Source organism: Balaenoptera physalus (genome assembly GCF_965194825.1).
Source record: "Balaenoptera physalus genome assembly, chromosome: 12".
Classification (NCBI taxonomy): domain Eukaryota; kingdom Metazoa; phylum Chordata; class Mammalia; order Artiodactyla; family Balaenopteridae; genus Balaenoptera; species Balaenoptera physalus.
The window spans coordinates 77,733,871-77,755,195 of record NC_138897.1 but is presented as its reverse complement, the minus strand read 5'-3'; the positions used below and the strand labels follow the sequence as shown (position 1 = coordinate 77,755,195).

General features: G+C 47.3%; 1 protein-coding gene across 6 annotated transcripts in view; it reads left to right on the top strand.

Annotated features, from left to right (window-relative positions):
• Positions 1 to 21,325, top strand: part of SART3 (spliceosome associated factor 3, U4/U6 recycling protein) — a 91,553-nt gene that overhangs the window by 57,955 nt on the left and 12,273 nt on the right. For 3 of the 6 annotated variants that reach the window (XR_014251845.1, XR_014251846.1, XR_014251847.1), the window contains one exon: positions 3,554 to 4,478. The exons of the other annotated variants lie outside the window; for them this stretch is intronic. The gene's annotated coding sequence lies outside the window, so the exon portion shown is untranslated. Of the gene's footprint in view, positions 1 to 3,553; positions 4,479 to 21,325 lie in introns of those variants that run through there. 6 annotated transcript variants of the gene reach the window in all.

Here is a 21,325-nt window from a genome sequence, read left to right as displayed (position 1 = left end):
GAAGGACTTCTTTTTTTTTTAAATGCTTTTTTTGTCATGTATGTTGCAGATACTTTTTCTGTTATTTTGCACTGTTTCATTTACTTATTTATTTATTTTTGCTACATAGAGGTTTAAATTTTGATGTGGTCATATATGTCAGGGTTTTTCTTTGTATATCTGGATTTTATATCATGCTTTAAAAGTCCTCCCTTTATATGGAACCACAAAAGACCCAGAATTGCCAAAGTAGTCCTGAGACAAAAGAACAAGGCTGGAGGTGTAACCCTTTTGGGCTTACGATACTACTATATAGTAGTATACTATACTATACTATACTATAAAGCTTGGTACTGTAGCTTTGTACTATACTACAAAGCTACAGTAATTAAAACAGCATGGTACTGGCACAAAATCAGACATAGATCAATGGAAACAAACAGAGAGCCCAGAAATAAACCCACACACCTATCTTCAACAAAGGAGGCAAGAATATGCAATGGAGAAAAGACAGTCTCTTCAACAAGTGGTGTTGGGAAAGCTGGACAGCTACATGTAAAACAATGAAATTAGAACATTCCCTCACACCATACACAAAAATAAACTCAAAATGGTTTAAAGACCTAAATCTAAGATGACACCATAAAACTAGAAAAGAACAGAGGCAAAACATTCTTTGACATAAATCGGAGCAATATTTTTTTAGATCAGTCTCCCAAGGCAAAAGAAATAAAAGCAAAAATAAATGTAACCTAATCAAACTTAAAGGCTCTTGCACAGCAAAAGAAACCATCAATAAAATGAAAAAAACCTACAGGATGGGAGAAAATATTTGCAAATAATGCAACCGAGAAGGGGTTAATTTCCAAAATATACAAAGAGTTCAATATCAAAAAACCCCAAACAACGCAATCAAAAAATGGGCAGAAGACCTAAATAGATATTTTTCCAAAGAAATAATATACGTTGGAGAGGATGTGGAGAAAAGGGAACCCTCGTACACCGTTGGTGGGAATGTAAATTGGTGCAGCCACTATGGAGAACAGTATGGAGGTTCCTTAAAAAACTAAAAATAGAACTACCATATGATCCAGCAATTCCACTCCTAGATATATATCCAGAAAAAAATTAAAACTCTAATTTGAAAAGATACATGGAAGTAACCCAAGTGCTCACCAACAGATAATTGGCTTAAGAAGATGTGGTATATATATACAATGGAATATTATTCAGCCATAAAAAAGAATGAAATAATGCCATTTGCAGCAACATGGATAGACCTAGAGAATATTTGGCTTAGTGCAACAAGTCAGACAGAGAAGGACAGACACTATATGATATCACCTATATGTGGAATCTAAAAATAATACAAATGAATCTATATACAAAACAAACCAAACTGGGGCAAATGCCCAGGTCTTTCACCCAAATGGCAATAAAGCCAAGGGGACTTGGTCTTGGGTTGGTTTTTCCAGAAGACCTGGAGACAAGGATTTATGTGTCCCAGGGGAGTGAGGAAGGCAGGGAAAGGGAGGATGACAAACAAGGCACAACTTCAGCAAAGTCCCGTGGAGGGAAGCCTTAGCCTGATCCCGCAGGGGAGCCCTGGCGTGTGAGTCACATCCTAGAGTCACCCAATGCCTAGGAAGAGGGCTGGGCTTCCATACACATGCACCTGGCAGTCATCAGTTCAGGGCTGCCTGGGAGAAACACTTGGGCAGTTCTGGCCCCTGCAGGTGCCAGGAGAGAAACTCCAGCAGCCGAGGGCAGTGCTCCAAAGAAGAGTCCCAGGGACTGGCCGGTGGAAGCGAACATAAAGGTAAAAAGGGATCCGGCTGGATCTAAGCAGAGCACCAACATAGTCTGGTACAGAGCAGGTTTAAGGTAGGAGATGACGGGATGTACTGGAAAGGCTGGACATCAAAAAATTCTGGATTGACTCAGTGTTCTCTTGTCACTGTGTGACCTCGGGCAAGTCTCTGAGCCTCTCTGAGCCCCAGTCTTCTCATCTGAGAAACTGAGGCAACTACTTGTCCCCCCCACCCCTTGCCCCAGGGCTTTGTAAATTGTAAAACATGACACAAATGTCAGGTGTTTTCCTTTCTCTGTGTTGAGGATTTATCTATTTCATGCCTTTGTTCTATATTTTAAATCAAATGGGATTATGTATTGTATTAGTTTTCTGGGGCTGCCATGACAAAATACAGAGACTGGGGCAGAGCAGCGGGCAGGGGCGGTGCTTAAACAACAGAAATACATTTTCTCACAGTTCTGGAGGCTGGAAATCCGAGATCAAGGTGCTGACAGGGTTGGTTTCTGGTGACAGTGCTCTCCTTGGTTTTCAGATGGCGTCTTCTAGCTTTGTTCTCTTTCCTCTGTGCACATGGGGCGGGGGAGGGGGGCAGAGAGCATGGGGGGAGGGCAGGAGAAGGGGGAGAGAGGGGAAGGGAGGGAGGGAGGTAAAGAAGAGAGATTGAGAGAGAGGGAGAGAGAGGTGGATCTGGTGTCTTTCCCTCTTCTTATAAGGACACCAATCTCCTATCAGATCAGGGCCCCATCCTATGACCTCATTTAACTTAATCACCTCCTTAAAAGCCCCATCTCCAAATACAGTCACAGGGCTTCAAAGTATGAATTTTTTTGATGGGAGGTGGGGTAGACACAATTCGGTCCATAGCACGTATGTAAAATGCTTGCATAATGTGTAGCAGATGCTCCGTAAGTGTTAATTTCTCCCCCCACCCGCCGTCCTCCTCCCGACCAGTATTACATCCCAAGCCCTGTTCAGAGTTGTGGAACTGAGTGGGAAACAAGACAGACACTGTTCCTGCCTTCATTTCCTTGGAAAATATCTGACCTTTCACTCACGGTGAAGCAAAATCAATAAGCTCAAGATTGAGCTTAAGATCCCCAAAATACAATGTTTGAAATCAGAGCTGGTACACCCAGACCTAACAATTGGGTCTGCCTCATGGCTATATTTTTTGGGGGGCCCGGATTATGCTTAAAAGTTTTAAAAATAGTGGCTAATTTGAAAATAGGATTTCACTTAAAAATGCCTAGTTCCAGCTTCTCTTGAAGTAATCAGATGAGCTGTGGCCCCAGGCTCGTATTCTTGTGAGGCTTGTTGGCCTGGGTGGCAGAGGTTCCACCCCTGGGGAAACAGGGTGATGGTCTCTGATTCATCCCATTCCCTGCCTGGTCTGGCTCAGCAATTAGTACCTGCCTGTCCCCGTAGATATTAAGATTTACAACTACTGGTTTAAATAAATATGACTCGAATTGAAGAGCCCGACTGTGGGGTCTTACTTTTTCCATATGGAGAATGGGGTCAGTAAAATCTTGTTTTCTATTCTCTTTTTGTGAGCTTAAGATCATTGACTGTGGGGTGGGGTTTGGGGTGACGGTGGGCGTTTGTGGGAATCGGGCATCAATATTGTGGTAGGCTGGTTGCATTAATGGTCCCAATTAATGTTCTACCTGTATTTATGGAGTTCATTTTATAATGCTCACTCCCCTCCTTTTCTGGCTCTGGGCTTGACTGTGTGACTTTCTTTGGCCAATGGCATGTTAGCAAGCATAATGCAAGCAGATGCTGGAAAAAGTGCTTGCCTATTTCCACTTGCTCTAATGGACTCCTGCAGTCACCACGAGAATGTGCCTGGGCTCGCCGGCAAACGTGTCCAGACCAGAACATGAAAGGCATGTGCATGTGAGAGGCACGTGGGAGAGCCCAGCTGTTCCAGCTGAGGCCATCAGCCATCAGCCAACAGCCAACAGCCAGCTGACTGCCAGACATGTGGGTGAGCTCAGCTGAGGCCAGACCTGCCAGCCAACCTGCAGACTTGTGAGCAGTAATAAAAATAGTTGTTTTCAATCATTGAGGTTTGGGGATATTTGTTACATAGCATTATTATAGCAGTAGATAACAGCTACATTTGCATTCTGTATAGACTCCCTCCCTCCCTCCTTCTTCAACTCATTTATTGAGCATCTATGATGTGGCAGGGATACAATGGTGAACAAAATCAGATACAGTCCTTGCCCTTAGGTTGTTGACAATATTGCTCCTACTTCTATCACCCACCTTGAAAGATTGAATTCAATAAGGAGGTGACTTATTTTGTGGTTAGGACAACACATTCTGTTCTGGGCTGATCTGGGATGGGTCGTTTCCCGTAGAGTGCTTTGTTCCTTCTCTCTTTCCCATTTTAATTGTTCCCTGAGCCTCTGCAAAGATCACCACTGATGGAAGCAGCTCTTGCAAGTAATGGAAATCCTTTCAAAATGATGTGTTCAACAGGAATGTTCTTAAGTAATTTATGTAAAGAGCGAGAAATTCCTTGTATGTTTTTTATAAGGTAGGGGGAGTTTTATGTACTGTAATGTACGATGTATTGTGATAAATTATGCTTTGGTCTGAGGTCTATGCAGAATAGCACGGCATTTCTCTGAGTTCTGGGAAATATACTGTAAATAAAAGTGATGGTTTATTTGTTGGCTGGGCATTTTTTCTAATAGTGTAAAGAGATGTCAATGCCCATTTCTTAAGGGCAAAATATGATGTTCTCTTCCCTTCTCACCGCCGAGAAAGAGTGACTAGGGCTTGCTGAGTTCTTCAGACTCTTACTGGAAGGCGGGTCTAGCCTAGAGCCTGTGTCAGAGTGTGGTCCTCATGTTTCCAGCTGGCCCATCTGAGTTCAGGCAAACTGGGGAAGTTGGCACCCTCTGACCATGGGCTCCTCCTACCTCCTTCTTCCCTCTGGATGGCATTCCCAAAGACGTGTCAGCTCTGCTTTCAGTCTGCTGTAGGCAAATCCTTCTGTGAAAGTGGAAAGGCCAGTCATGGTCCCATTCCCCACTGTAAAGCTACTCAATGATAATTCACAATCTCTTTAGCTGTATCCCTCTACAAATAAGCCCAGGTGTAATTCCTTCCCTGGGTTTATGCATTTGTAAAAGATGCATCTTGAAGACAGAAGACAGAAACGGGTTTCTCTGGTGGCATTTCAGGCAGTGTGATGGGAAGCGGGAGGTCCCACTTTGATTTGGTGTGTGCTTGGGGGATGCTGTTGGGATGCTCCTCGAATATGTTATGTGGCTGGATGCCTTCACTGCCGGCAGGTAAAGGAAGGAACTCTGAACTGGGTGTGAGTCTTGGTTTGGTCACTTTATTGTGTAGCCTTGGGAAAGTCAAGTCCACTTTCTTGGCCTCAGTTTCTTCCTCTGTATAATGAGGTGGCTCTTCCAGCTCTGACATTCTGGAATTTACTGAAGCCAATAATGTCCTTGCCTGTGTGTCTAAGTGTGAGAGGTTATTTTGCTCCAATTCCTTGTCTTCATCTTGGGGACAAATCCAGAGTGTGTGAATCAGGATTCTTTTGAATGAAAGCCTCAGAAACTCAGTTCAGTTTGGCTGAAGCAAGGTGATTTGTTAGCTCAAGGGACTGAAAAGTCCAGGGCCCAGCTTCAGGCATGGCTGGATCCAGGTGTCCACCAGAAGGCACTGTGACTTAGTCTCTTTGTCTCTTATCTCTGCTTTCCCCGAGGTTGGCTTGTGCTCTTAGGCAGGCTCTCCCTACACAGTGGTGAAGATGACCGCCAGTAGCACCAGGCCTTTATCTTACTAGTTTAGTAAGCCAGATAGAAAGGGAAAGCCATTTCCTCAGATGTTCTAGCAAAAGTCTCATGGCTGTATTTCATTGGCTTAGCTTGAGTCGCATGCCTACCACCGAATCACTCTGATTGGCCAGACCTGGGTCATGGGCTCACCTTGGAGATGGAGGCAGGGTCAGCTCCATCTAAACACTACCAAGGGAGAGAGGGAGAGGTTCCCCATAGGAAACTGAGGCTCTGAAGTCAGAAGACTGGGGAATGGGTGCTGAGCAGACCTGAACAACAGATGCCCAACCCCAGGGCCAGGCAGGGATCTTATAGATGGAGCTTCAGAGGCTACTGTGCATTTTCTATTCCTGAAGTTCTGGGATGTCAGAGCTCGATGAGAACTCAGGGGCTAGGCAGCTCAGCCCCCTGCCTCCCAAGCTTGCATTTCACAGATGAGAAACTGAGGCTCAAGGAGACAAGTCCATGTCCCGAAAGTCTCTGAGCATGAAACATCCACGTCCTCCACGGCCTCAGGGGGTGTGTGGCCAGTGTTCCCGCTGATCTCTGTGTCTCTGAGTGGCTCATGGCCAACACCTCATGAGATGGAACCTCACCCAACAACGACCCTTCCAAGCTTGCTGCATCCTAGCACAGACCCCCTACCACCTGTCACTCAAATGTGCTCCAGAGGTCAGCCGCAGCAGCATTGCTCGGAGCTAGGCAGATATGCAGAATTTCAGGCTCCACCCCGGACCTTCTGAATTGGGATCTGCTTGTGAACAAGGTCCCTGGAGGATTGTGAGAGGTTCTTGTCTAAACCAGGGACAACAGGTTTCCCGGTGCCTGTGAGATGCTCCATTCTTACATCTGGCCAGGATTCCAGTCAGCCCTGAAAAGGGCTCTCTCTTCCCTTACAACCTTGCAGAAGAGGGGGATGTTGAAGGCGGTTGTGTACTGTAGGATGCTCTTGGTCGGGAAGGTATTCCTCGAACCTGACCCGCCTCTTTCCTGCTGCTGTTTAGGCACGGTTGCCATGGTAATGTTCTTCCCATCATCATCACCAATGGTGTGAGAGAGTCCTGAGACCCGGGGTTGGGTCCTAGGGCTTTGATGAGCTCCACAAGTTGGGAAAGTTCCCTTTCTGGGCTTCACATTTCATTAGATGGAGTTAGCAATTCTTGCTTTGCTCTTCCCATAGACCCAACGCCAGGGTCAAGTGAGATCAAGGACATGAATGTAGGATGAAAGCCTGAAGTGCCATAAAATCCACCGCCACCTTCCTTGACCTTGTGATGTTTGAAGTTGCTTCTGGCTTCACTGGCTGGGTGAATGTCATCGGTATTGATACAGCCACAAAGAGCCCAGGCCGTTAAGAAGGGCTCTACCAAACATTAATTACAATGCTCAAGTCACGCCTAGCAGAGGCCAAATGTGGCTTCTTCCCTGGGCCTGGGAACCATTTCTGGGAAACAGGAGGCCGCATGGTATTTTATCAAACATTTATGGTTACTGGTTTAGGGGGGTGAGTTTACAAGGCCCTGTAGGCTGAGCATCAGGAAATTAAATTTCTTGCATTTTGACTCAATCCTAATCACGCCGCCAGCCACGGGATTTATGAGGCTGTAAAGTCTTCAGCATGTTGCAGGCTGGAGGCCTTGCGGATGGCTTCCGGCCTGTGTCCTTGAAAAGAGGCGTCCTCCAGGAGCTCGGGGCTCAGTGGCCCGTTGGTTCAACACACAGTAGGCAGGTACCTACTGTGTGCTGGGTGCTGGGGGTCAGTGGCGAACAGCAGAGATTATGAGACCTGCCCTCTTGTTGTCTGCAGTCTACTAAGCAGATAGGCATGGCCAAATGATTTCACAAATAAACACAAACGTGCAAACCATGGTTAAGGTTTGAGGAGAGACTCAAGATGATATGGAAATGTAGAGTGGACTGAATGGGGGACCCCACAAATATACGTCCATGTCCTCACCCTAGGAAGCTCTGAAGGTGACCTTATTGGGAAAAAAGGGTCTTTGCAGATGGAATTAAGGATCTTGAGATGAGATTTTCCTGGATTATCTGGGTGGGCCCTAAATCCAAGACAGGTCTCCTTATAAGACAGAAAGGGAGGGACTTCTCTAGTGGTCCAGTGGTTAAGACTCTGTGCTTCCACTGCAGGGGGCACAGGTTTGATCCCTGGTCAGGGAACTAAGATCCCACATACTGTGTGGTATGGCCAAAAATAAAGAGAGAGCGAGAGAAGGAGACAAGGACATGTGAGGATAGGGACAAAGGGTGGAGTGATGCAGGCACAGGCCAAATGACACTTGGAGCGACTGGAATCTGGGAGAGGCAAGGAAGGATTCTTTTGTAGAGAATCCTGAGGGATCAGGGCCCTATTGACACCTTGATCTCAGATTTCTGCCCTCCAGAACTGAGAGTGAATTTCTGTTGTTTGAGACCACCAAGTTTGTGGTGATTTCTTGTGGCAGCCCATGCAAACTAATACAGGTGTAATAACAAATTACGACCTCATTTGGAAATCAAGGACAGCTTCTGTGAGGAAGTGACTTTTGAGTTGGCAAATGTAGCATAAGTAGGAGTTCAGCTGGCAAAAGGAGTTGGGTTGGAGGCGAGAATGGGGACAGGGAGGGGAGAAGTGTTTACGAAGAAACAGCATGTGCAAAGGCACTGAGGTGGAGTAACTGACCTTGCTCTGTCCACACCCCCTCTCGGCCATTCTGTCAGTTTTTTAGAAGCATCAAGCTCTGTCCCACTGCAGGACCTTTGCCGTTCCCTCTTTCCTTACTGTTCCCTCTTTCCTCCAGGTTTTCCATGTGTCAGCTTCATCCTTCAGATTTCAGCTGAAATGAAATTTTTGGTGAAGGTTTTCATGACCACCCTAACTAAATACATTCCCTCCCTCATTCTTTATCCCTTCATCAATTTGTTCCCGTTATAGCATTTAAAATAATGGTGATGAGAATAGCTAAGACTGAAATAGCCCTCACTGTGTCCAAGGCACGCTGCTAACCACTTTACATGTACCATCTCTTAATTTTCACCACACGCCTATGGGACAAATGCTATTTTTTACTGGTTGTTAAATTCCCATTTTACCAACCTGAAAACTGAGGCATAGAGAGGTTATGTCACACGATAATAAGAGGTGGAGCTGGGATTTGAACCCAAGCAGTCTGGTTGCAGAACCTGTATTCTTGGAAACGATGTTATGCTTGTCGAAATCTGCAACTGAATGCTTCTTTGCCATGTACTTGTTTGCAGTCGCTCTTCCCCCCACTAGACACTAAGCTCTGGGAGGGGTGGTTCCTGGCCCGTCTTGCTCGCCACTGTGCCCCAGAGCCCAGCATGACCTGGGCTCATGTTCAGCAAATCCTCGGTGGCTGCCCCCTGCCTTCTGAACTTCGAGAGCCTTGAGGCCCCCTGACAGCAGTGTCCCCACACCTTCGCTGTCGGGCTCAGCAGGTGACAGCGCTGGGCCCTGGGAAGCACTGGTGTTCCACTCCAATTCCTGCCTGACCTGGAGTCCTCAAGGGAGGCGTATGGCCCTTCTCAGTCTCCTGTCCACTCCTTCCTGGTGGGTGGCGGGAGGAGACCCCGGTGCAATGTTGCCAAGATGCACAGGGGGTCACTGCTGCCCCAGAAACCTGCCCTCACCACACTGACTGGGCTGTAGGGTGTTAGGGGCGGGCAGGACTGCAGCCCAGAGACCACTCTTGTGGCTCCAGCTTCTGAGGCCAGAGTTTGGACAACCAGATTGAAGGCCCCCGTCTTCCAGGAAGCCCAGATGTGCTGCTGCAGATGTCCTGAAGCATCATTGAGCGATATCCACAGCAACGCTGCGTAAGCAACTGCACTGCAGGGCAGTGGTTACCGCCTGACCGTGCACGTCTCACTGATCCACGTGCTGATTACCCGTGGTGCCGCCAGCTGTGGCTCGGCTGGGCTAGGTTCCGCCACACCTCTGGCCTCTAGGGACCAGCAGGCTATCTAGGGCATTCTCCTCTTGTGCCGATGGCTGAAGCACATTTTAGGTCTTTGCATGTGCCCTGTTCACTAGCATTCCGTTGGCACCAGTCACGTGACCAAGCCCACCATCAGTGGGGGAGGGAGGGCAAATTAACTGCTTCTCGGGGGAGGAACCTGGCAGAGGGCTCATTTCTCAGCACTTCTGTCGCTGAGAGTGTGGACCAGAGGCCCCTGAGGCAAGAAAACGCAGGCAAATGATGGAAGTCGGAAGTGGGGCCTTGCACATGTGCAGGGAGGATGTGGCGATCACCGAGAGCATCTGCTGCCACCATCAATTAAGGACAAAGGCGGATACTGGTTCGGAGGTGGGCCAATCAGGGGCTGTCTTCCTGGGATTTGGATCTTGAACACAAAGACCAAAAAAACCAACCGGAGTTCATTAATCTCTAGGCAGATGTCCCAAATGTATCCCATTAGTTTCTGCCACTTAGGACACCTCCCCTCCCCCTCCCTGAGCTGCCCTTCTGGAGCCTGGAGTTTCAGCTTTTCCTTCTGTTCTATTTTTATTCATTCACCAGGATTTACTGAGCACCTACTATGTTCCCTGCCAAGGCACTGCCAGCAACCAAAGGATGCTGATTGGTGTGGGGTGATACCCCCTTCCTTGCTCCCCACACCCTGTTCAGTCCCAGAGGGGAAAGCGATTCACCCCAACTTTAGAAATGAGTATGGATCCACCCTGTGACACTAGGGCACACAAAACATCTCATTTCTTCCATTTTCCCGAATCAAGGGGAAGCTGGATCAGCCCTGCCCTGCCTGGCTGGTGAGATGTTCTTAGGGACCTTTCCCTACTCTAGGTATTAAGAGATCAGATAGCTCGTGGCTGTCCTGTGGAGGTCACTGTGTAGTTTCTCCTTGCCTTGACCTGTGTGTCTTTTGGGGAACGTCCATGAGTTGTCCACATGACCCTTGGCAAAAACGATGGCACTGTTACAATAAACAGGGTTATGCACTGTGTATACACCCAGCATTCATCCCATGGGGCTGAAACTGACTGTTTACTTATTTGCCTCCCTGGCTAGGCTGGGAGCTTGGCGAGAGCAGAGATGTGGTCTGTCTTCCTCATTTCCATCTGTCCAGCAGTGCTCAGTACATAGTAGGTTGTTCATAAATATTTAACGATGGGTGAAAGAACCCCTGGATTTGGAGCAGAAGCTCCATGTCTGCTTTACCCTGCTCTGTGACTGTGAGTAATTCACTTCTCCTCTCTGTGCTTCAGTTTTCCTGCTTATAGAACAAACAGGTTGAACTTGATCATCTCCAAGATGCTGTCCAGGGCTAACGTTCTCTCTGCATTCAGGGCACAGGGTAGGGTTTCACTTCCTGCCCCCTTGTCATTGGGCAGGGTCATGTGACCAGTTCTGGCCAATGAGTTGGGAACGGAAATGACAGAATTCAGTTCTGGGCTGGAGCATTTGATTGCTGGTGAATGAGCTCCATGGCTCTTTCCCTCTGCCTCGGGCCACTGCAACTGGCAAGGCTTGAGGCGGAGGCTGAATCCTGCAAGTGGGGCTGGGGAGCCAAGGTCTTAGCTGAATGGAGCATGAGCACAAAATAAACCCGGATCGTTAGAAGTAACTAATTTGGGGGATTGATTGTTCTGCCTGTCTGCCTGATGTGGCCTGTCCTGCCTGCTACAGTTGCTCTGGGTGGTCTCGGAGGGAGTTGCCCCGAGGGGGAGGCCGCAAAAGGAATGAGTCAGTTACAAGTTGAAGCTAAAGAGGCCATGACTTGCAAATGGATATTAGGGATACAGGAGAGAATTACTTCTGCTAGGCTTACCTGGGTCTGTACTTGAAGAGCTTTCCAGACCACAGATTGGGCTGGAAATTCCTCCCACGATCTCATATTAGAGAATAAATTCTGTTCCTCTTTTAAGAAATGGGTCCCTCAGGACTTCCCTGGGGGTCCAGTGGTTAAGACGGCACTTCCAGTGCACGGGGCGTGGGTTTGGTACCCGGTCAGGGAGCTAAGATCCCACATGCCATGCGGTGAGGCCAAAAAAAAAAAAAAGAAAAAGAAAAAAGAAATGGGTCTCATGTTTTCACTTTTCATAGAAGGCAAAAGAAAGTTCGCTCCAGAGAGGGGAGGGGCCTAGGCCTCCCTCTCACACGGCCAAGGTGCTGTCTGCCGGCAGGATCACAATTACAACGGAACACGGCAGGTGCCGCTCAGCGGGCCTCGCAGTGTGTGTTAGGGAAATGGACTTTGGCTTGATTATATTATCTGGCTGTCCCCAGAGAGGTGAGAAAATCGGCCTAAATCCCTCTGGCTTTGTGCCTCGTGCTCTCCCATCACCCCCACGGCCACCTTGTATAAGACACAGCTCAATCAGAAGATGGCTTTTTAGAACAGCGGCCGAGAAAATGGGTTAGCCGGGGAAAATCTTATTAGAGTGAGACTTGTGCCAGGAGACGAGAAAGAGAGAGATGCAATTTAGCACTGTATGTTCTCATTAAAATGACTGTGCATTGTTGTAAAGGGATAGCACTGTTTCAACAGGACAAAGGAGAGAGGAGCCCTGCGGACGATCCCGGGGACCAGAGGGCGCGGGTCACGTGGCAAAGGACAGCTCAGGCCTTGGGTGTGTGGTGCGCTGCTCCCACTGGCTGCCTTCTCTGCAGAGCTTGGAGCTGGGTGAGGGCGTCCGTTCCAGCAGGACGTGCCCTAGCGTTTGTCCCAGCGTGTAGAGCTGAGCTAGACAATGTGGCAGCGACTAGCCTTATGTGGCTATTTGCATTCAAATTAGTTAAACTGAAATAAAATGAAGAATTGAGTCCCCCAGCCGCACTAGCCACGTTTTAAGCGCCCCATAGCCACGTGTGGCTAGTGGCTACCATATTGGACGGCACAGACACAGAGCATTTCCATCACCACAGAAAGTTCTGTTGGGTAACTCTGGTGTCAACTGTTAGGGAGACTTAAAATGGAAGATATTCAAGCAACAAAAAAAGGAGAGGGTCTTTACTGGCTCCAGCTTAAGGAGCCTAGACACCTCTCACTTCTGGCTCCCACTAAGTGGCAGAACTGGGGTAAGAACCCAGATCTCACTTAATTCCAGAACCCGCCCCCCCACCCCCCTTGCCAACTTTAACCTCTATGTAACCTGGACTGCCCGAGGCTGCTATGAAGTGGCTTATTTTGCTCAATGTTCCCTGAGCGAGGGAGCTGTGGTATGTGTCCACTAATGCTGACAAGTCATCCACTGAGGGATGGTCTCCTGGTGTTGTGGGCGGCATTAATTCCAGGCACTGCTGACTTGCCGTGGGCAGCCAGAGAAAGCCCAAGGCAGGGATGCAGGGGCTGGCACAGCAGTGGGAAGTTGGGCCAGGGTGCCCAGACGTGGTAAGTGTGGAGGGATAGGGAGGGTTCCTGGAGTGCCTGCTTCAAGCGGCAAGAGAGTGAGTCAGACAGACCCTGGGGTGGGTGTGAGGGACACTGGCTCTGCCCTTTACTAGCTCTATGGCCCCGACCTTTTCTCTTCTTTCCCTGTCTAATCTCTCTCTGCAGTTCGGGGGGTTCCTTTAAAGTAGGAATTAGACCATGTCCATGCATGATTTCCCATTGATTTAGAATCAAATCCAAATCCTACTAAGACCTATAAAGACCCATGTGACTTGGCTCACCCCCTGCTCCCCACCATTATCTTCCTTCACAACCTCTTATTTGTACCTTCATGGCCCTCATCACCACCTGGAACCATCTTTCCTTGTTTGCTTTCCTGGTTATTACCTACAGCCCCTCCTAGACTGGAAACTTCATGAAGGTAGGGCATGCTTATTTTATTCCTCACTATACGCCCGGTGTCTGGCACAGTCACCAGGGATGCAATAAAAATATTTATTGAATAAAAGAAGGGTCTTATAGAATAAAAGAAGTGCTTGATGCTTAACAGCTTTCGAGCCTCAGTTTCCTCATCTGTAAAATGGGAATAAACTAGAAATAATTTGCTAAGATCATTTGTAAGGTAGAAACAGAGTTATGAAAAGTGCACAGCACAGTGGGTGCTCAAATTGGCAGTTACTATTACAGAAAACTTGCAAGTTCAATACTTGCAAGTAACTTTTTTTCTCTAAGCCATTTGAAAGAAAGTTGCCAGCCTGAAGCCTCATCACAACTGAATACAGTAGCCTATTTTCCTACAACGAGAAGGCTCCCAGATAATCACAATAAGACTATGAGGATCAGGACATTAACCCTGATACGTGACTACCACCTAATCCTCGGACCCCGTTGAGGACCCACCATTTGTTCCAGCGACGTCCTTTGTAGTAAAGGGTCCAAATCAAGATCACCCACCGTGTGTGGTGGTCCTGTCTCCTGAGTCTCCATCAGTCTGGGACACTCTTTAATCTTTTTTTGACTCTCAGGAACTGGACATTTTTGAAGAGACAGGCCCATCATTGTGTAGAATGTCCCTCAGTTTGGGTTTTTCTGACATTCCCTTTCAATTAGATTCAGGTCATGGGTCTTTGGCAGGAATAGCATCAGAACGATGCTGTGTCCTTCTCATCCAGTCCTGCCACGTGGCATGTGACTTCGTGTGTCCCATCACTGGTGATGTTCTCTGTGGTCATGTGACTACGGTGGCTTCTGCCAAGCTTCTCTAGTTACCCTTTTCCTCTTTGTCCTTAGTATTTTTGTGGGAAGGTTGAGATGATGTAAATATCATCATCATATTTTAATTTATTCATTCATTTATTTATACCAGTGTGAACTAACTCTTTGCTATTTTCTTTAGTGGGCTATAATCCATTCCTATGGTCATTTATTTTGATGCTCAAATAGCCTCCTTACTGGCACGTGAGAGCTGCCTTCCATGTCCCTTGACATGACTTCCCTTTTGCTTTGAGCCCTTTTTTGCTTTCTGGCACAACAATGTTCCAGGCTCCTGTTGTTCTCTCCCTGAGGTACCCCTGGAATCAACCATTTCTCAAAGGAGCCCTGATTCAATTTAGTGGAGGATATCTAGAAATAAAGATCTTTGTGTTAGTGTGTTTACTGCTATTGGGGTATCGCTGTTCTGAGGGTCTCTCAATGGACAGATCTAGGAGATGTGTGGGTGTGTGTGCACATGCATGTGTATGTGTGTGCTGACATCTATATTTATTTCTAGATTTGTTTCTATGTATTGAAAACCATAAAGTCACATTAATACCTCTGATTCTAATCCATTACCATGGAGTTCATTCTAGTTTTCTCTCCATATTTATAACTTCCTTCTTTCATGGTGAGAAATCTCACTGCCATTCTCCTCAATAAATTTAATTGTTGGATCAATGAAACAACTCTCCTATTACGGCTGCCACCCCTATTTACATGGACATCCTTGTCACCCTACCCTCACGCAGATACCCTCCTCATCACGCTTGGGCTCTGATGGCAATTATTATTATTATTATTATTACTGTTGTTGTTGTTGTTATGATCATTCTTGGTGGGTTGATGGGGCAGTGGAATAGATGGGGGGCTTCTCTCATTTAGACAACCTGCTTTGATCTGGCCAAAGGAACCCATCCTAGAGGCTCATGGGTGCCTGTGTTTTTTATATTCATAAGATGCTTCTCCCCAGCCGCCGCTAAGAGGTCAAAGTAATTAAAAATCCTTCAAAATTACCCAACGTTCAGAAATTGACGGCTGGTTCCAAGTGCCATGCCTTTTATTCTCTTTCACCTCCCCCGCAGAAATCTAAGGGAGGGAAAAGTAAGTAGCAGCTGAAATAATCCCCTACTCACTTTCTATAAAGAGGAAAATTGGCTGCTCTAATAATCATGAATATTAATGTATAGCCAATTTCACTCAATTAAAATGATGATCTATAATTTTGCCTCAGAGCTTTATGGAGGCTATTTCAATGACTACGAGTGGAGTGTGGGTACTTTTCAGAGTTCACGGGTTTAGCTTAACTCTCTCACCCCCATCACTGGCTTCTATGTAGGGTGGATCCCACACTCTTCCCCGACCAAATCGCTCAGCGCTTAGAGTACACATCTGTTTTTAGGATCCAATATGTATCACTGTCTTGGCAAGTATATGAGATTCTGCACAGCTCACACTGATTCCCTTTTTGCTGAAAACTGCTCCCCCACTGCCCCTCTGATGCATGAGATCCCTGGGATGTGTATCCAAGTGGCTATATTTGTTCAGTGAAGTTCTACTCTCCCTGGCCAGAGCTGAGTGGCCAAAGGGGGTGTCCCTAGCTCCAGATGGGCCAATTAGATCCTCTTCCCTGGGATTTTGGGATTGGGACTAAGAAGGCCCAGTATCAAAGGGATGCTTTTGAGCAAAACTCAGGAGCTGTAGGCAGCTATCTTATCTTCTGTCACATAAACTGGGTGGCCCAAGTGCCAAGAGAGAAACAGCCTGAGGGCTGGACACCCTGAGGGCTTTCTGCCTCTCCTTCAGCCTCTACTTCAGCCTCTCCTGGGTCCTGGCACGTCCTGCCCTGGGTTCCTTGAAACACTTCTGTATCTTTACACTGAAGTCCCCTTTTATTCCTAACGTTAGATGTAGAAGGCTTCTGTTACCTGCATCTAGAGAGCTCCAGCGAACGCAACTGTCAATGGCCAGGCGTCTGTTCTTATTTCTGAGACCTGGGCGGACATTCCTGCCCGTCCTCGCTGTCCAAGGCGGCACTGTCTCCACCAGAAGAAAGCCCCAGCCTGGGCCACGGAAAGGAGCATCAGTTGTAGCCTCCAGCTCTCAAGTTTTACCTCTATCTATCCATGGACAATTCTGTTAAAAGAGAAAAAAATAAAACATAAGATCAGGCTAGTGAAGAAGATCCCTCAGAAGGTTTGGTGGTTTTGATGCCAAACAGTGGGTTGCCTGACATGTTATTATTATTATTATTTAATTAATTAATTAATTAATTAATTTTTGGCTGTCTTGGGTCTTCGTTTCTGTGCGAGGGCTTTCTCTAGTTGTGGCAAGCGGGGGCCACTCCTCATCGCGGTGCGCGGGCCTCTCACTATCGTGGCCTCTCTTGCTGCGGAGCACAGGCTCCAGACGTGCAGGCTCAGCAGCTGTGGCTCACGGGCCTAGTTGCTCCGCGGCATGTGGGATCCTCCCAGCCCAGGGCTCGAACCCGTGTCCCCTGCATTGGCAGGCAGATTCTCAACCACTGCGCCACCAGGGAAGCCCCTGACATGTTATTTCTTTAGATGGTTGCTTGGGGTTCTGGCAGACACAGCTGCTGTGTGTCAGTGGCTCTCTTTGCTGTTTCCCTATGTGCCCTGTCACTCTCCAGCCCCTTACCCTGCTGTATTTTTCTTAGCACTCATCACTGCCTGATATTTAAATACCTATTTGTTAGCTCATCGTGTACTGATTGCCCCTCAACTAGAGCAGGGACCTTGTCTATCTCATTCAATTCTCTACCCCGGTATCTAGAACAGGGTCTGGCACATACTAGGTGACTAACAAACATTTGCAGAATGAAGAAATGAATAAATGAATGAATTTAACCCCTCTTTGTTAAACCCCAAGCAGAGGCTCTGGCTAGTGACCAAACACATCACAGAGGTCTGAATGTTCTTTTGTTTAACCTTCTTCCCGGTACGCAAGGGCCACTCGTAAGGACAAGCTCCTTTTCCTGGGTGCAGCCAGAGAACGTGGCTTGGAACTCAGTCTTTGGATTCAGCACACCTGGGTTTGAATCCCAGCTCTGCCACACTGTGTGCCCCATGGGTAAACTACTATACCTCTCCAAGTTGCGTTTCTTCATCTTTGAATTGGGGATGATAATAGTTTCTATCTCATCAGGTCGTGCAAATTCCGTGAGCCAATGAATGTCAGTTTCTTAGCCCTGTAACTGGCATATGGTATTTGCTCAATAAATGTGAGTTATTATTATAGCTCCATTAAGAGATATCACCCTCCATTGTTGAGCAGCACTGGTTCATTTGTTCATTAGTCCATGAATTGATTAGTTAATTCATCAACATGTATCAGGTATTTGTGTGCGTTAGGATCCAGGGATGTAACTAAGGTAACAAGAGGATATGCCTCTCCCAAGGAGAATACGCATCACAGAAGAGAACTCCGAGACAGAGGACCAAAGTCATGGCTATCTCTTTGTCTCTCCAGGGCCACCAACACAGGTCCTTAGGGTAGGGTTTTGAGGTAGGACCCAAAGCAGTGCTGGGTGGTTTAGAGAAATCTTGGAATTGAGAGACATGAGTTTGGTTCTGGTTCCAACTTGCTGTTTAAACTTGGGAAATGTAATTCACCTTGACTAACCCATTTTCCCACCTGCAAAATGTGGGTGTGGCACTAGATCAGTTGGTTTCAAGCCGAATGTACATCAGAATTGTTTGGGGGTGATGTTAAAACACATAGTACAGGGCTCTTCTCTGCAGAGAAAGATTCAGATGTTGGAAGAAATGATGTTCCAGGTTACTGACGTGGCCCTCGAAACACACTTTGAGGAACTGTGAAATAAATGATAATTAAAGTTTCCTCTCTGTGGTTTGGTGCTCTTAAACATAGCATAGTTGGCACCTTTAAGAATATCGCTTCTGTAGAAGCTGAGGATAGGGTGTAGCCACTCGCCGCCGGGTTTGTCCTCCTCTCTCACTCAACCTTTAACTCCTCAGGGAGCTTTCCATGGTCCTGAAGTTAGTCCAGGGCTGTGCAGAAATTTCCCCAGTTGGCATCTTCTGGGTGGCTGATTCTTGACGAAGGGAGATCAAATCAACAGGAAGGGCTCCTCCTCCTGCCTGAAGTTATCCCAGCCTTTCCTCTGCGTGGTGAAAGAGGAAAACAGTGCTCTTGTTTCCACGCCAAGTTGCCAGGGCACTGGTTTCCATGACAGCAGAGGGGGAAATGAAAGCCAGGCTCTCACCTACAGAGGAATTAAAAGCTACCCTCTTGGAGAACAAATAATGATTCCAGGAGGAGCCTACAAATTGGAGAGTGTAGGTCTTTGATTCATTCAGCCACATAGTGTAGGGCTCCAGGGAGGAGAAGGCGTGGGGAGCACGGAGGGAGCGGTGGTTTGCAGGGACTTTTATGGGGAGAAGGCTACATAATAATGAGAAGTAGGGACTTCCCTGGCGGTCCAGTGGTTAATACTCTGCACTTCCACTGCAGGGGGCGCAGGTTCCATCCCTGGTCGGGGAACTAAGATCCCGCATACCGCGCAGCGTGGCCGAGAAAAAAAAAAGGCAATAGCAATGATAACATTTCACACGTCCATCACAGTTTAAAACGTGCGGCAGCCACTTTAGACCCTCAGTATGTACATCCCATGGATTTTACTCAGGAGGAAATGGGGATGTCACACGGAGAAGTGATTCATATCCTACCTTCATGCTGTCTCGTTAGGGCTTGGGGCTTCTCATCACTTCACTGGACTTCTCCAGCAGTGCCCAGGCACTGACTCTCCTCCCCCTCATCCAAATCGAGCAGTCCTCTGTCTCATTCCCTCTCACCGCTGAGAATGACACATCTAAGAAGCAAATCTTAGCTAGAGAGCGATAATGAATTGAAAAGCTATTGTCTCAGGTCAAGTTTATTCCTGGAGGCAGTATCCTAATCTAAACTGATGACTCCAAAGGCAAAAGGACTGACACTTTGCCAGATCGTGGAGGAAAAGAACTTTTGAATCCAGGTGCGTTTCCCCATTCTGCTTTCACGAAGAGCTGCTCTTATTCACGTAACCTTGGAGAACTGTTTTCTATATCCTCAGGACAACCCTACGAGGTAGGCACTATTATTATCCACATCTCACAGGTGAGGAACATGAGGTCCAGAGAGGCTAAGTAACTTGTCAAAGTTCACACTTCTAGGAAATGCCGGAGCTGGGATTTGAACCCAGGTTACGGACACTCCAGTTGGACATGAGCGTCCAGTTCAACTGTACAAAAAACCAGGATAAACCCTTCAAGAAACTCAGCTTGCTTGAAGCCTAAGGGCACTTCTAGGGCTCTGCTGTGATTAATTTCAAAGTGGTTTCCATAGTCAGGAGAATTGGGATCACAGAAAGGCATCTGGAAAGAAGGGGTTAGGGTTGGGTTCACTTTGGAACAGTTACTCAGCACAGGGTGACATGCAGTTGGTTGAATCCTGAGGTAGTAAATATAGAAGCCTCATAGTCATAGCAAAAAAAAAAAAACCCTCAGAGTCATGCTTTGCCATTCTTGGAGGACCTGAGAGCATCTTTAGACTTATCTCCTCAGACTCCAGAGGTTGGATGGCGATGTTAGGAGGGGATTTTATCTTTGCAGAGACCCCAGGGGTGTGATCTGGGGGAAGAATTAGGGTCATGACATCATAAGAGGTTAGGATCTTCAAGTATCAGAGATGAATAGGACCGTAGAAATAGTCAAGTCCAACATATCCCAAAGTGTTTTTGTGTCTATCAGCATGGATATATAAGATGATTTAGGTGTTGTATTAGTCAGGATAAGCTCACTAACGCTGTAGTAACAAGCAAACCCAGAAACGTCTGTGGCTTAGTGCACCAGAGTTTTATTTTTCCTACCCAAATTCTGATAAGGGTCTGTCAACCCTCCAGGGTGGTGGTCCTCCATGCAGTGGCTCAGGGACTCAGGTTGCTTTTTGTGATGCTGCCATTTCATTGTGTAGCTTCCAGGACATTCAGGCAGGGGAGAGAGAATCAAAGGGCTGTATGTGCTATAAAAAATGACTATAGATGCAGAATTTAAACACCTTTGCTCTAAACAAGAACTGACTTGCAGGAAGGAAGGAGGAGGGTATTCACCAGCTAGGGGGTTGGGACCACCCAGTTCCTTTTCTTAGCATATTGCAATCACAGATTTTCATTTATCCCTAAATATAACCCAAGACTACCTCCAAGATGTTCTCCGTGGTTAGCAGGGGAGAAGATGCCTTGACATTCAGGAATTGAAGATGAGGCTTCATGACATTCAGTAGGGGAGGGAACGTGGACCTTGTAGCAAACTCCTAAAAGGCTATTATTTGAAAGGGATACTGATGTTATATATTTGAAAGATGGAGCCACAGACAGAAACTCGAATGCATGCATACACAAAGATACACAAACACACTGAGGCCAACACACAAAGACACACAATTCACACATACATTCAAGCACACACAGGCACACTCACACCCACAACGACACACCAATACTCGCCTCCTCTCTGTGTGATTAATCTTCCCAAGCCTGGGAGGAGAGATCTCTTCCCTGAGGTCACGGGGGCAGTGAACTAGGTCTGGAGTGTATAAATCTGGGGTTGGCAGAAGAATGAGCTAAACCACCCCCATCTCTCTCCCACTGTTGTCCCATAAATCTCTCCCAGCCCCTGCCCCGCCCTCCCGGCAACAATCCTCACTGCCACCTCTCCCAGGTTTGTTAGATTTAGGTGCTGGAGTGGTTTGCTTGCTCCCCTGCCTGGCAGAGCCTGCCTGACAGGGGCGAATTTACCATCCCTGGAGCCTGCAGAATCAATATTGCTTTCTCCTTGCTTGAGGAATAAAGTGGGATTTGGGGGCATCAGTCATGCTTGGTTTGACCTGGGTCCCTGCTCCTTGCAGAGGAAAGGGAAGAGGTTTCTGACACAGGGCAGAAGGGCCTTCTCCCCAGCTCACTGTGATATGGCCACCTGTGGACCCCAGGACCCAAGGCCCTGGGGTCAAAAAAATTAAGGCAGAAACAAGCTGGGAGACTTCTTGGAGACAATCACTCAGCCCGTGGCCTCCCCAGCGCCAGGACATA